Source organism: Durio zibethinus, chromosome 26, assembly GCF_047325235.1.
Source record: "Durio zibethinus cultivar Kanyao isolate XHJ-2024 chromosome 26, ASM4732523v1, whole genome shotgun sequence".
NCBI classification, from domain to species: domain Eukaryota; kingdom Viridiplantae; phylum Streptophyta; class Magnoliopsida; order Malvales; family Malvaceae; genus Durio; species Durio zibethinus.
In genome coordinates this window covers 16,795,406-16,807,682 of record NC_143187.1, presented here as the reverse complement: position 1 = coordinate 16,807,682, position 12,277 = coordinate 16,795,406, and positions in this window count along the sequence as shown.

Here is a 12,277-nt window from a genome sequence, read left to right as displayed (position 1 = left end):
AACGAAAGTTAATAAATTTAATTCTGGTTTCAATTGAGTGTTTTTATAAATTTGCATTAAATCCAAAAAAATTATCCAAATTCACATATATTTACAATATTACTATTTTTATGTGTCTTTTCTATATATTATTAAAGTAGGAATTCAAATTAAAGTTATATTATTATGAGGTTATTAGTATCTATAATCCCTAAACTTTAAGTTAAATTCTACTTTGGTTCTTAAACTTTAAAATGTTATAATCGAACATCTAATTATTCAAAATTATTTTATTTTGATATTTTTATCTATAAAATCATCTAAATTAACAGTATATGCTGACTAACACCACGTGATCACATTGCTAGCATCTCACGTTACAATTAAGAGATCAAAATAGAATTCACTCAAAGTTTAAGGACCAAATATGAAACTATCTCAAAATTGTATATATCTCATACGTGTCTTATAAAAATATTAAATTTAAAAGTATATTTTCATATTTTTTATTGCAATAAAACTTATTAGATAGAATTTTATTTTAAATAGAAATAGACATTCAAAACTTAAAATTAAGTTAAAATTTTCAAATTCCTTTTTTCTTTTAATTTAATACATTTTAAGAGAAAAAAAGTTTATTAAAAATATTATTTAACTCATAAGTCATAATAAAAAATATTATTTTTTGTCCAAAGAATTTATTTTTAAAATATTAAATATCTTTTATTTTTCCTTTTTAAATATATTTTATAAAATATGTTTTATAAAAAAGAAAAAATAAAAATGTTTTAATTTATATGAATATAAAGTTTTTATAATTTTGAATAGATTAATAAATCTATTTTTGAAAATGATTTGAAATTTTTACATAATATTTTAACATGATATAGAGTTTTATTTAATTTCTTAAATTGATATAAAAATTTTTGAAAAAAGAAAATAAAAGATATTTAATATTTTAAAATATATATTTCATGGATCAAAGATAATATTTTTATTATAATTTATTAGTAAAATAATATTTTTAATAGAAAATAATTTTTTATTTCGAAAATTATATAGAATTTTTAAAAAAATAATTTAAATTTTTAACCTAATTTTTATTTAAAAAAACTATTTTCTATTAAAAACAAAAAATATAACTAACAAATTATATTGCAACAAAAAATATAAAAAAATATAACTTAAATTTAATATTTATAAAATATATGTGAAATTTATAAAATTTTTTAGATAGTTTCATTTTTTGTCCTTAAATTTTAAGAGAATTCTATTTTAATTTCTCATTTGTCACATAAGATACTAACTAACATTATCACATAGTGCTAGCTGACATACCAAAATACAATTCACTCAAAATTTAGAGACCAAATATGAAACTATCTCAAAATTATATATATCTCATACGTGTCTTATAAAAATATTAAATTTAAAAGTATATTTGCATATTTTTATTTTAATAAAACTTATTAGATAAAATTTTATTTTAAATAGAAAATAGACTTTCAAAACTTAAAATTAAGTTAAAATTTTAAAATAAATTAAAAAAAAATTAATGCATTTTAAGAGAAAAAAAAGTTTATTAAAAATATTATTTAACTCATAAGTCATAATAAAAAATATTATTTTTTGTCCAAAAAAATTATTTTTAAAATATTAAATATCTTTTATTTTTCTTTTTGAAATATATTTTATAAAATATGTTTTATAAAAAAGAAAAAATGAAAATGTTTTAATTTATATAAATATAAAGTTTTTATATTTTTGAATAGATTAATAAATCTATTTTTGAAAATGATTTGAAATTTTTACATAATATTTTAAAATGATATAAATTTTTATTTAATTTCTTAAATCGATATAAAAATTTTTGAAAAAAGAAAATAAAAGATATTTAATATTTTAAAATATAAATTTTATGGATCAAAAATAATATTTTTATTATAATTTATTAGTAAAATAATATTTTTAATAAAAAATAATTTTTTGTTTTGAAAATGATATAGAATTTTTAAAAAAAGAATTTGAATTTTTAACCTAATTTTTATTTTAAAAAAACTATTTTCTATTAAAAACAAAAATAATAACTAACAAATTATATTAGAACAAAAAATATAAAAATATAACTTTAAATTTAATATTTATAAAATATATGTGAAATTTATAAAATTTTTGAGATAGTTTCATTTTTTGTCCTTAAATTTTGAAAGAATTCTATTTTTATCTCTTATTTATCATATGAGATACTAAATAACACCATCACATAGTGTTAGCTGTCATTTGCCATCAAATTTAATGGTTCCATAAACAAAAAAATAAAAATAAAATAACTTTAAGCAATTAGGGATCCGATTAGAATTTTTTAAAGTTTAGAAACTAAAATAGAATTTGAGTTAAAGTATATGAGTTACAAGTGCTATTAACTTATTATTATAAGTTATCACTTTAATTCGTATTTTTCAACTATGAGTGTAAATGAAAAAAATAAAAAAGTATTTAAAATATTATTTTAAGAAGAATTGATTTATAATATAAAAAATAAATAAATTTAATTAACCATGAGATTTCAAATATATATATACATTATTCACCTTCTGTGTTATTATAAAAGTTTTTATTATATAAATCATCACTCTAACATATATTTTAATTAATAATTGGTGCATAAGAAGAGAAAGAAAAATGTTTATTAATGAAGTTAAAATTTTGTTTTATGAATAGCAAATTGCAAAGAACATGTAAAAGATAAAAAAAATTTATTATGGTTTTTATATATTTATCAATGTTATATTAAACTCAAAGCTTCTTTTCAAATTCATACAACATTTTTCAAAATAATTTTTATGTGCATTTCATCTTTTTAGAAAAGAAATTATACAAAAATTGTATTATTAAATCTTCCATTTAAGCACATATTTTAGGCAATTATTGTATAATAAAACAAATACATCAATTTTGATTAATCAAGTTAAGTTATTATTTTTATAAAAAAATAGTAAAGTAAATAAATTCAGTCATAAGTTTTATAAACCTTATATTTATTTAATATTAACATTTTCACTTTCTCTTTGTAAATGTTTATGCCTTTTCAAAGGAAAATTTTATTAAAAAAAGTTGTATTAAAAATATATATATAAAAAAGGTTTTATTATTATAACTAAACTATTATTACTCAATGTTCGTGTTTAACAAAGGAATAAAGTGAAATGAAGTAAAAAGACAATAAATATTTGTTAACTAAATATTTTGGTATGAATTTATTTTATCTAATAAAACTTATCTTTGTATTCCACTCAACTCAATACCTATAAAATAAAAATGTTAAGATCTAATTGTTAATTAGCAAAAAAGAAAAGAGTTATTTTTTAGAATATTCTTGGAGACTTTAATTGAGTATTTTATTTTACTGAAAATTATTAATTTTATTAATTAATTAACTAATTTATTATTATTATTATTATTATTAAATCTAATGTTGATAGCAAACAAATATGTAAATTTTTGTTAATAATAATCTCATGTAAAAAAATTCTCAAAAAATAGATAAAAATTTTGAAAATAACATGGATTTTTAAATATTTACAAAGAAAGTTAATTTTTTGGATCTCTTGAAGTTATACCATAATAAATAGTCAAATAAGTATAAAAAAAAATTTATTTACTCACCATAAATAAAATAATAAAATCATTTTCATCATTTCATTCATAAAAATGATTTGATTGTTGATAGAATATTTTGAAAAATGAAAAAAAGATCAAAAAATATAAATTATAACTTTAAATTTAAAATTAAAGAGTTAAAATGTTAAACAAATTGAAAGTAATTATGCATAAACTACATAAATTTGTACCATGAATGTAATTGCAAGTGTAACATTCATTTTTAAATACTAAAAACTTAAAGAAAATGTATTCATTTTAAAATGTATTTATTTTTTAAAACTTAGCAATTTTATAAGTATGTTGTATATGATATATTATAAAATTATAAGAATTATATGATTATTTTAGTTATATTATAATTAGTTAACGTAAATCTGTTAATAATATAAATAAATATAACAACATAAAATATCTATATTTTATAGTTTAATTCTCACATAAAAATTATTGAAAGAAAGAAATAAAGAGTCAAAATCAATAAATAGATTAAGAGAAAAAAAAAGAAAAAGAAAAACATGGGATAATAAAAAGAATCAAAATCTTATCAAAATAATAAAACTTAAGTACCACATTCCACTGTCAATGAGCTCATCCTTTAGCAAAAATTTAAAATTCCCATAAAAAATAAAAAACAATGAAAAAAAAGGAAAAAGATGTAAATTTTATGTTAACTTGATTCTCTAAAAATAAAATGCTAATAAAATACTAATTCATAATTTTAAAATAAATGAAAAATTATGATATCAAACCTTTCAATCTTCATTGCAACAACTTTATCGTTTAAAAAATCAATTCAAAAGTCATAAGTAAAAATGGATTCTAAAGATGTCTTAAAAGCCCAATAAACATATTTAAATAGCAAAAACATTGATCTTGAATCATATAAAAAATAAAAAATTTTAAAGACGCAAACATAAAGAGGATCCTTAGAAATCTCACGAATTAACATGCTACATGCAAAAAATTTATAAAAAAAAGATTGAAAGAATTTATATAATCCAAAAAAAAAGTTATAAATAAACAATTTAAAATGCAATATTCATACTTATGATTTAACTAAAAAATAAGAAAATAAAATGACAAAAACAGAGAAAAAAATAGACTTTTTCATCAATCAACCTCATTTTTGTACTAACATGTTATTTAATCTTAAAATTATAAACATCCCATAATCGTAAAACACAAATTTTGATCATCCAATCATCTTTTTAATAGATAATCATCAATCGTGATATATTTTAATTTGTTAATAGCCAAGTTTAAACTAAAAAGAAAAAAGAAACATGATAAAAAATTATAAAAATACAAACAATAAAAAAAATACACCAATTGATTAAGAAACAAACTTAATATGTAAAAAAAAATCATAAATCATGATTAAAAAATTAAAAAATTATAAAAATGAAAACATAATAATAAACAAATCTCATGATTAGTAATGGTTAATAGCCAAGCTTAAACCAAAAAAATAATCATGATAAAAAAGTAAAAAATTATAAGAAAAAAACACTAAAAAATGTCAATTGACTAATAAACAAACCTAAAATGTAAACAAAAAATTATAGATCATGATTAAAAATTTATAAAATTATCAAAACAAAAAGACAATAAAAAATAAAATCTCATAATTAGTAATATGACAAACAAGAATTAAGAAAAGAAAGTATAACAGAAGTATAAAAGACATTCACATAAACTCTTATTCTTAAAAGAAATAGAAATCTATAAGTTACGAAAAAAATCAAAAGTAAAAAATATAAATCTTACAAAACCAAAGATTTGATCAATAAATTTTAACAGATAATGGTTTTAAAAAAAATAAATATAAAAAAATCAAAAGTCTATAATCCAAGAAATATGATAAATAAGCATTAGGAGAAAAAAGTATAAAAGAGACATGAAAGAAACTCATATAACTCTCACCCTTAAAAGAGATAGAAACCATAAATCACAAGAAAATCAAAAGTTAAAAATATAAATGTTACAAAATCAAAGGTTTGATTAATAAATTTTAACAAATAATGGCTTTAAATAAAATAAATATAAAAAAATCAAAACTTAAAAACTAAAGTAATATAACCAACAATAATTGGAAGAAAAAGGTGTAATAAAGATACAATTATATAACTCTTACCCTTAAAAGAAATAGAAGATCATAAGTCACAAGAAAATCAAAAGTCAAAATTAAAAGATTAATCAATACATTTTAAAAATAATGGTTTTAAAAAAATAAATATAAGAAAATCAAATGTCAATAATCCAAATAAATATTAGACAATTAAATGTATAAATTTATAATTTATGTAAAAAACACTTGGCATTTATTACAAAATATTTGAGTTATATATATAATGATATTAACTTGTATCAATATAGGACTTTTTTAGTTGAAAATGTGATTGTCAAAGCCACTTATAGCTAGTTTGAAAAATGTGACAAATGAAAATGATATGAAATTTCTCAAATTTTAAAAATATTTTAATTTTATTTGCTTTTTTTCTAATCTCTTGCCTAAATTATAAAATCAAACGCTTCAATTTTTTAAGTCAAATAAACTAAAATCCAAATGCAATTTTTATCAACAATTAAAATCATATATAATTTCAACCAACAATAAAAATTTGTATTTCTTTTTCACTTATTGTTCTAGCCACACATTATTAATGGAATATTTTTAAAAATTAAAAGCTACAACCTCATTATGGTGTAGTTTCCACCATGTTTTCTTCCTTCTTGCCTTTACCTTTAGTAAAAATTTTGTATCCATTAAAGAAAAGTAGACCCTGACTAGATAAAGAGATAATAACAAAATGTTTTTTTTTTCAATTAAAAAAATTAACCTTTGATGGTCCATGACAATTTACGGCACCGGTAAAACAGCGTTAAGGAATGAAAGAAACATCATTAAACTAAACAAGTGTTATAGCTAGAGTCGTTACTCTACAAGCTACAATAGTCGCCAAAATAGCCAAATGAGTGGTAGCTTTTTTTCTTTGTCCAATATTAAAGTAAGAGGAATGCAAAAGAATCGATGATGTTTTGCCTTAAAGCCCAAAATTAGTTTCAAAAACAAAACTAATGCTAAAAGATAGCCAAAAAACCTTAAAATTGAGAATCTTTGGTTGATTTTATGTTTGTAACTCTAATTTAAAACTGATTACATATGATTTTCCAAATTTAATTACTGTGAATGGGACTACTAGTGCTTGGGTGTTAACTTTATTGTTGATATGAAAACTTAAAGAAAGAAAAAAGAGAAAAACAATAAAAAATGATTGAGATTTTGTTAAGTAGATACAAGTATGGGAAAAGATGGAGTTGCTAGAAGCTAGAAGATAAGGGCATAAATGATCTGAACATGAACGAACATTGCTATTTTTGTGGTTTGTTCATTTATTTTTAGGATTGTTCTTGTTTGATTAATTTTAATAAGAAATTTTTATACTATGTTTGAGCTCGGTTTGTTTAGATATTAGAACATTCGAGATCAATTTAGGATTAGTTCATTTACGTTAAATGAATTTGTTCATGAATATTAAACAAACACGTTCACAAACATATAAACAAACATAAATTAATAATTAACAAATTGATCTTACAAACAATGGCTTGGGCTTTCAAAAGCGAAAGGGACATGCTTATTTATAAAGAGTTTCCTTCTCTACATTGATTTTTCAAGCTATATGTATAGAAAGACTATAAATAAAAAGTATCCTCATAACTTGTTATTATCCATTTTAGGCAATTAAGAATTATATTTACAATAATATTTGTTAAAATATTATAAAATATTTTTAATATATGTTAAGTGTATTTTCATTGAATTAATATTAAATTATGATTAAAATATTGTTAAAAGATATTTAATCATATAGTAGTCATCTTAAAAGGAATATAAACAAAATATAAACAAATATTTATTGAATTTATTTGTAAACGTTAAATAAGCTTGTTCAATAATATAAACAAATAAAACATATCTCTATTTTTGTTTAATTTATTTATTAAACAAACATTAAAATCTTATTTAAGGTCGTTTATTAAGCTTAATAAAAAAATATAAATAAACAAAAACTTAGCATATTCACAAATAGTTCATCAAACGTTATGTTCATTTACGTCCCTATTGGAAGAGTTTGTGGAAGAGGCAGCTTGAGAAAAAGGTTGGGAGAGATAATTTTATTGAGATGTTACTTAATTAAATTGAATTTTTTTTTCAAAATTATAATTTAAATTTATTTTTCATCATCTTAAATACATGGACAACAATATTGCCACATTAGCAATACACCATTGACTTACCACATCAACAAAAAATGACATGTGAGTTAAATAATTCAATATCTCACTTAAGTTGAAAGTGTGTGTAGTACATATTCTCAAGATTGTCAACAAAAGTCTTACATTGTTATGAGTAGATAGCCTTTAATCCTCTTTATATAAAATAAAATATTTAATCTTAAATTTAGTAACCACCAAAAAGTTGAGTCCTAAAATAAGTATTTAGCCAATTCAATTTTATCACAGAAAGTTAACAACCAATTCGTCCAACCTAACCTCCAACAAGATAACTTTGAATTGACACAAATTTAATTTAATTTTAAATATCAATAATTTTAACTTAAAATAATTCAATCCAATTATCTAAATTTAAGTAATTCAAATATCAAATCTAAATGACTCAAATTTGAAATTATTTAAATTAAAAATGATCTTAATTTTTTGACAAAAAAAATCAAACTCAACCCATCCAATTTCCATTTCTATACCTCCACTACTTGAATATCCATTAAAATTAAATTTACTTCTCAAATAGCACCAAAAAATTGTGTTTCAATTGTTGATACATGTATTTTCTAAGAAAAAGCACAATTCCAATATTCTTTCTCGAAAATAATTACTTTTAAGCACGTTTTTAGTTAGTATTTATAATATAAATTTTTAAACTTCACAAATAATGTTTAAACATGATCCCACGCTATATTTAAAGAAATAAAAAATATGATATCTTATTTATAATTTATAACTATAAATGAAAATAATCTCATGATTAATACTTTTTAAGGCATTATTCTTAAAACTTTCAATTTTATGCTATTTGTCATCTTTTGATTGGCTTTCTTATAAATTTTTATTTATTTATTATATTAATTGATGATGATGGGTAGAATGAAGAAGTTTCTGGAATAGGATGCCACAAAACAAAGAAATAAATAAAGGATAAAATCATGCAAAATTAAAAGATTGCATGGGATTGCAAGTGAAGAATAAGTAATTTTCAACAAATACAAAATCAAAGAATTGTGAGTGGAAAAGAAGTGATTGTAAGGTAGAGGAAGAGAGAGATATGCTTCAAAGTTTTAAACTTGAAACCCCTTTACTCTCTTTTACCCATAATTTCTGTCTCATCTCTAACTCTAATTTCTTTCTCTTTTTTATTCTATCTTATTTTGGCCTTGGGTATTTTTCTTTTTAATTTTGCTCTTTCCTTTCTTTTCTACTAATTTATTTAAGGTTTGTTTTCCCTATGGATGCTATATATTGTCATTTATGATATGGGATTTTGTGATTTTTTCTTCAAGCTCCAATCTAGGTAGGATCATTTTATACTGTTCAAGCATCATGGCTTTAGATTTTGAAAGAACTCAATGATTTGCAAAAGGATTTGCCAATTTCTCGAAATGCAAGTCCCATTTTCATGGTCTAAATATACATTAATTTTGTACCTTTTGAATAATATTATTTTTTATCTTTTACGTATACTTGTTTGACTATCTTTCTTTGCACTGGTTTCATGTGATGTATGTTATGATTTGTGTACAATTAGACTATTTTTTCATTGTTTCCAACTATTTTGTTATAAGATTATATTGGTAATTTAAAATGTTGTACATCATACATTGGATAAAAAATACTTCATTTTAATGAATAGATTTAGTGTTTGTATTAATTATTCATATTCTGAATAATTATATTTTGAGCAAAATTTTTTTTTTATAATAGTTAATAATGAAAGAGTTATTACTATTTAAACATGTTTAAATTTGTAATAGCCAACAACAAAAATTATAACTATTATGTTTAGACATAAATGTTTGATTATAAATGTTTTAACATAAACATTTGATTATAAATGTTTAAACATAAATGGTTATATTATATTTAAACAAACTGACATAGTTATTCATCAAAAAGATATGATTGTTCAATAACTATAAAAAGGTTTTTATTCATAACCATTTTTACTACTTTTGTTTAGAGAGTTTTAAGATTTTGTTGTATTCTAAATGTATAATTGTCTTTAAGAAAGTTTTTTTCACGCTTTAAAGTCAAAATTCATTTGTATTATTTTCATTTTCTTATAAAATTTCTAACAATTTAAAGGCAATTATGAATAAATTTTTATATTTTGTATTTATTAAGATGCAAAAGAAAGAAATTTAGAAATTCATTGGTGAAATCCAAATTCATGAAACAATTATGGACAAAGTGAAACTAATTCTCTACTACCATGCCAAATAAGCTTTTAGTGATCATCACCAAATTTCCAAAAGTGATTTTTGATGTTAAATTAGAACTAATTATCACTAAAAAGAATGTTCTTAACTAAGTTTAACTAAGGTTCTTTAAAAAGAATGTGTTTTAGAATATTAAACAAAACTAGGTTTTAGAGTACAATTACATTTGGGAAAAGTATCACTCCCAAAATGCCTAGATAAACTAGTACTAATTAGTCTTCTATTATTCTAAATTTGTCTTAGTTAAAAAGTTTTTTTTTATTATTTTGTTTTCTTAAATTTTATTATTTAAAGTATTGGAAAGAAATTTTAATTTTTTGTCGCCATTTTGGCAAAATTAAAAAAAAAATCTCCTCTCACTTAAAAAAATTCAAAATTTTCATTTTTTTCTTTAAAAAGGCTTTTTTCGTCTAATTTGTTAAATATTTTAATGCAAGAGTTTGTTTTTATTTCCATTTTTCTAGTTTTGGTTTTTATTTTCTTTATTTTATTTAAAATATATTTAAAATTTTCACCATTTGAATTTAATTTAGAAATACTTTTTCACCTAGAAATTATTAAAAAATCAACAATTTGTGATTTTTAAAAATTTTATCATAAAATTTATTTTTATGAATTCTATGAAAGTTATATTTTATTTTAATTTTATTTACTTGAAAGTAAATGTAAATTATTGTTTTTGAAATTTTATCTAAAATTTTTTTCATTTTTGAGAATTTAGAAAAAAAAAATCTTTCACTAAAATATTTCTAAGAGATCACCTATTCTTGACCTTTAAAATTTCATTATTAGAATAATTATCATATATTTCAAGAATTTTATTCAATTTACAGTTTGTTTATTATTTGTTTGAAAATAGATGTCGATTATTTTTATTGAAGTTAGCCATTCTTGGCTTTTAAATTTTTATCATTGGATTTATTATAAATATTATATTTACATGGTTTAAATAATTATACAAAGAATGAGAAAACTACATTTTCAAATAGTTATTTATTTCTTAATTAATCCAAAACTTTCAGATTTTATTTTTTTATGTCTTTATATTTTCAAAGAATTTAAATCTATCCCTAATTTAAAAAGAATAAATAAAAATATATAAAAAGATAAGTAAATAATTAAAATAAATAAAGAAAATAAGCTAACTAAAATTAAAAATAAAATGCAAAAAAAGAAAAAACCTTTTTAATGCGGATGGTTTTGGTATAGTTTGGTTATAGTGCAAATCCTCTTATAAGTGAAAATTGACCTGATTTCTTTTAAAGCCAAAACAATGTCGTTTTAGGTACACTATAAAACCTTGAAAATTAGCTTATCATTTCATTTACCCATTATCCCTTTTCTCTTTAAAATCCATTTTTTCAACCAAAATGACATCATTTTAGGTACAATATAAAACTTCAAAAATCTGCTATTCATTTCATTTACCGATTACCCTTTTTCTCTTTAAAATCCATTTTCTCTACCTTTTCTCTTGAATCAGCTAGGAACACTGTTACCTTTCACAAAATTTGATGAAACGTCATGGTTGTGGCTGCTTCCATCACTGGTGACTATTGCCTTTAGCGATAAAAAATATAGTTTTCCAAATCTCCTATTCTCTTATTCACTTTGGTTGGTCTAAATTTTTTGAATTATTCTAAAACTTCCTAAATCTACACTTTAAGCTTTGGGTTCCTCTTTTCCTATCACTGTTTTGATCACAAAAAAACCAAAGAAATCTTCTTGTCACTCTTTTCCCTACTAGATCACTTTTAAGAACTCTAAAATCCCTAAAGATAAACCTCAAATCGAAGCCTAAAAAAAATTACCAAAAATCTTCTTGTAATTTTTTTTGTGTACTTATGTATTGCTAATTGTGATTGCCTCTCTCTATTATCCATTGTGTAGATTTTTGGCTAGTTAATCTACGGTTTAGAATCAGACAAAAATTTTCAATTGAATGTAAGGATTGGATTTGCCAAGTAGATCTAATTCTTTTAATTTCTTCCTCATTTTGCATTTGATTGTCTTCTTTGATTTTTATTTCTATTTTTTTGCCAATTTCCCTTTTTTTTATTTTGGTTTCTAGAATCTGATTATCAATTCTTCCTTTTCAATCTTTTTGATTTTCATCA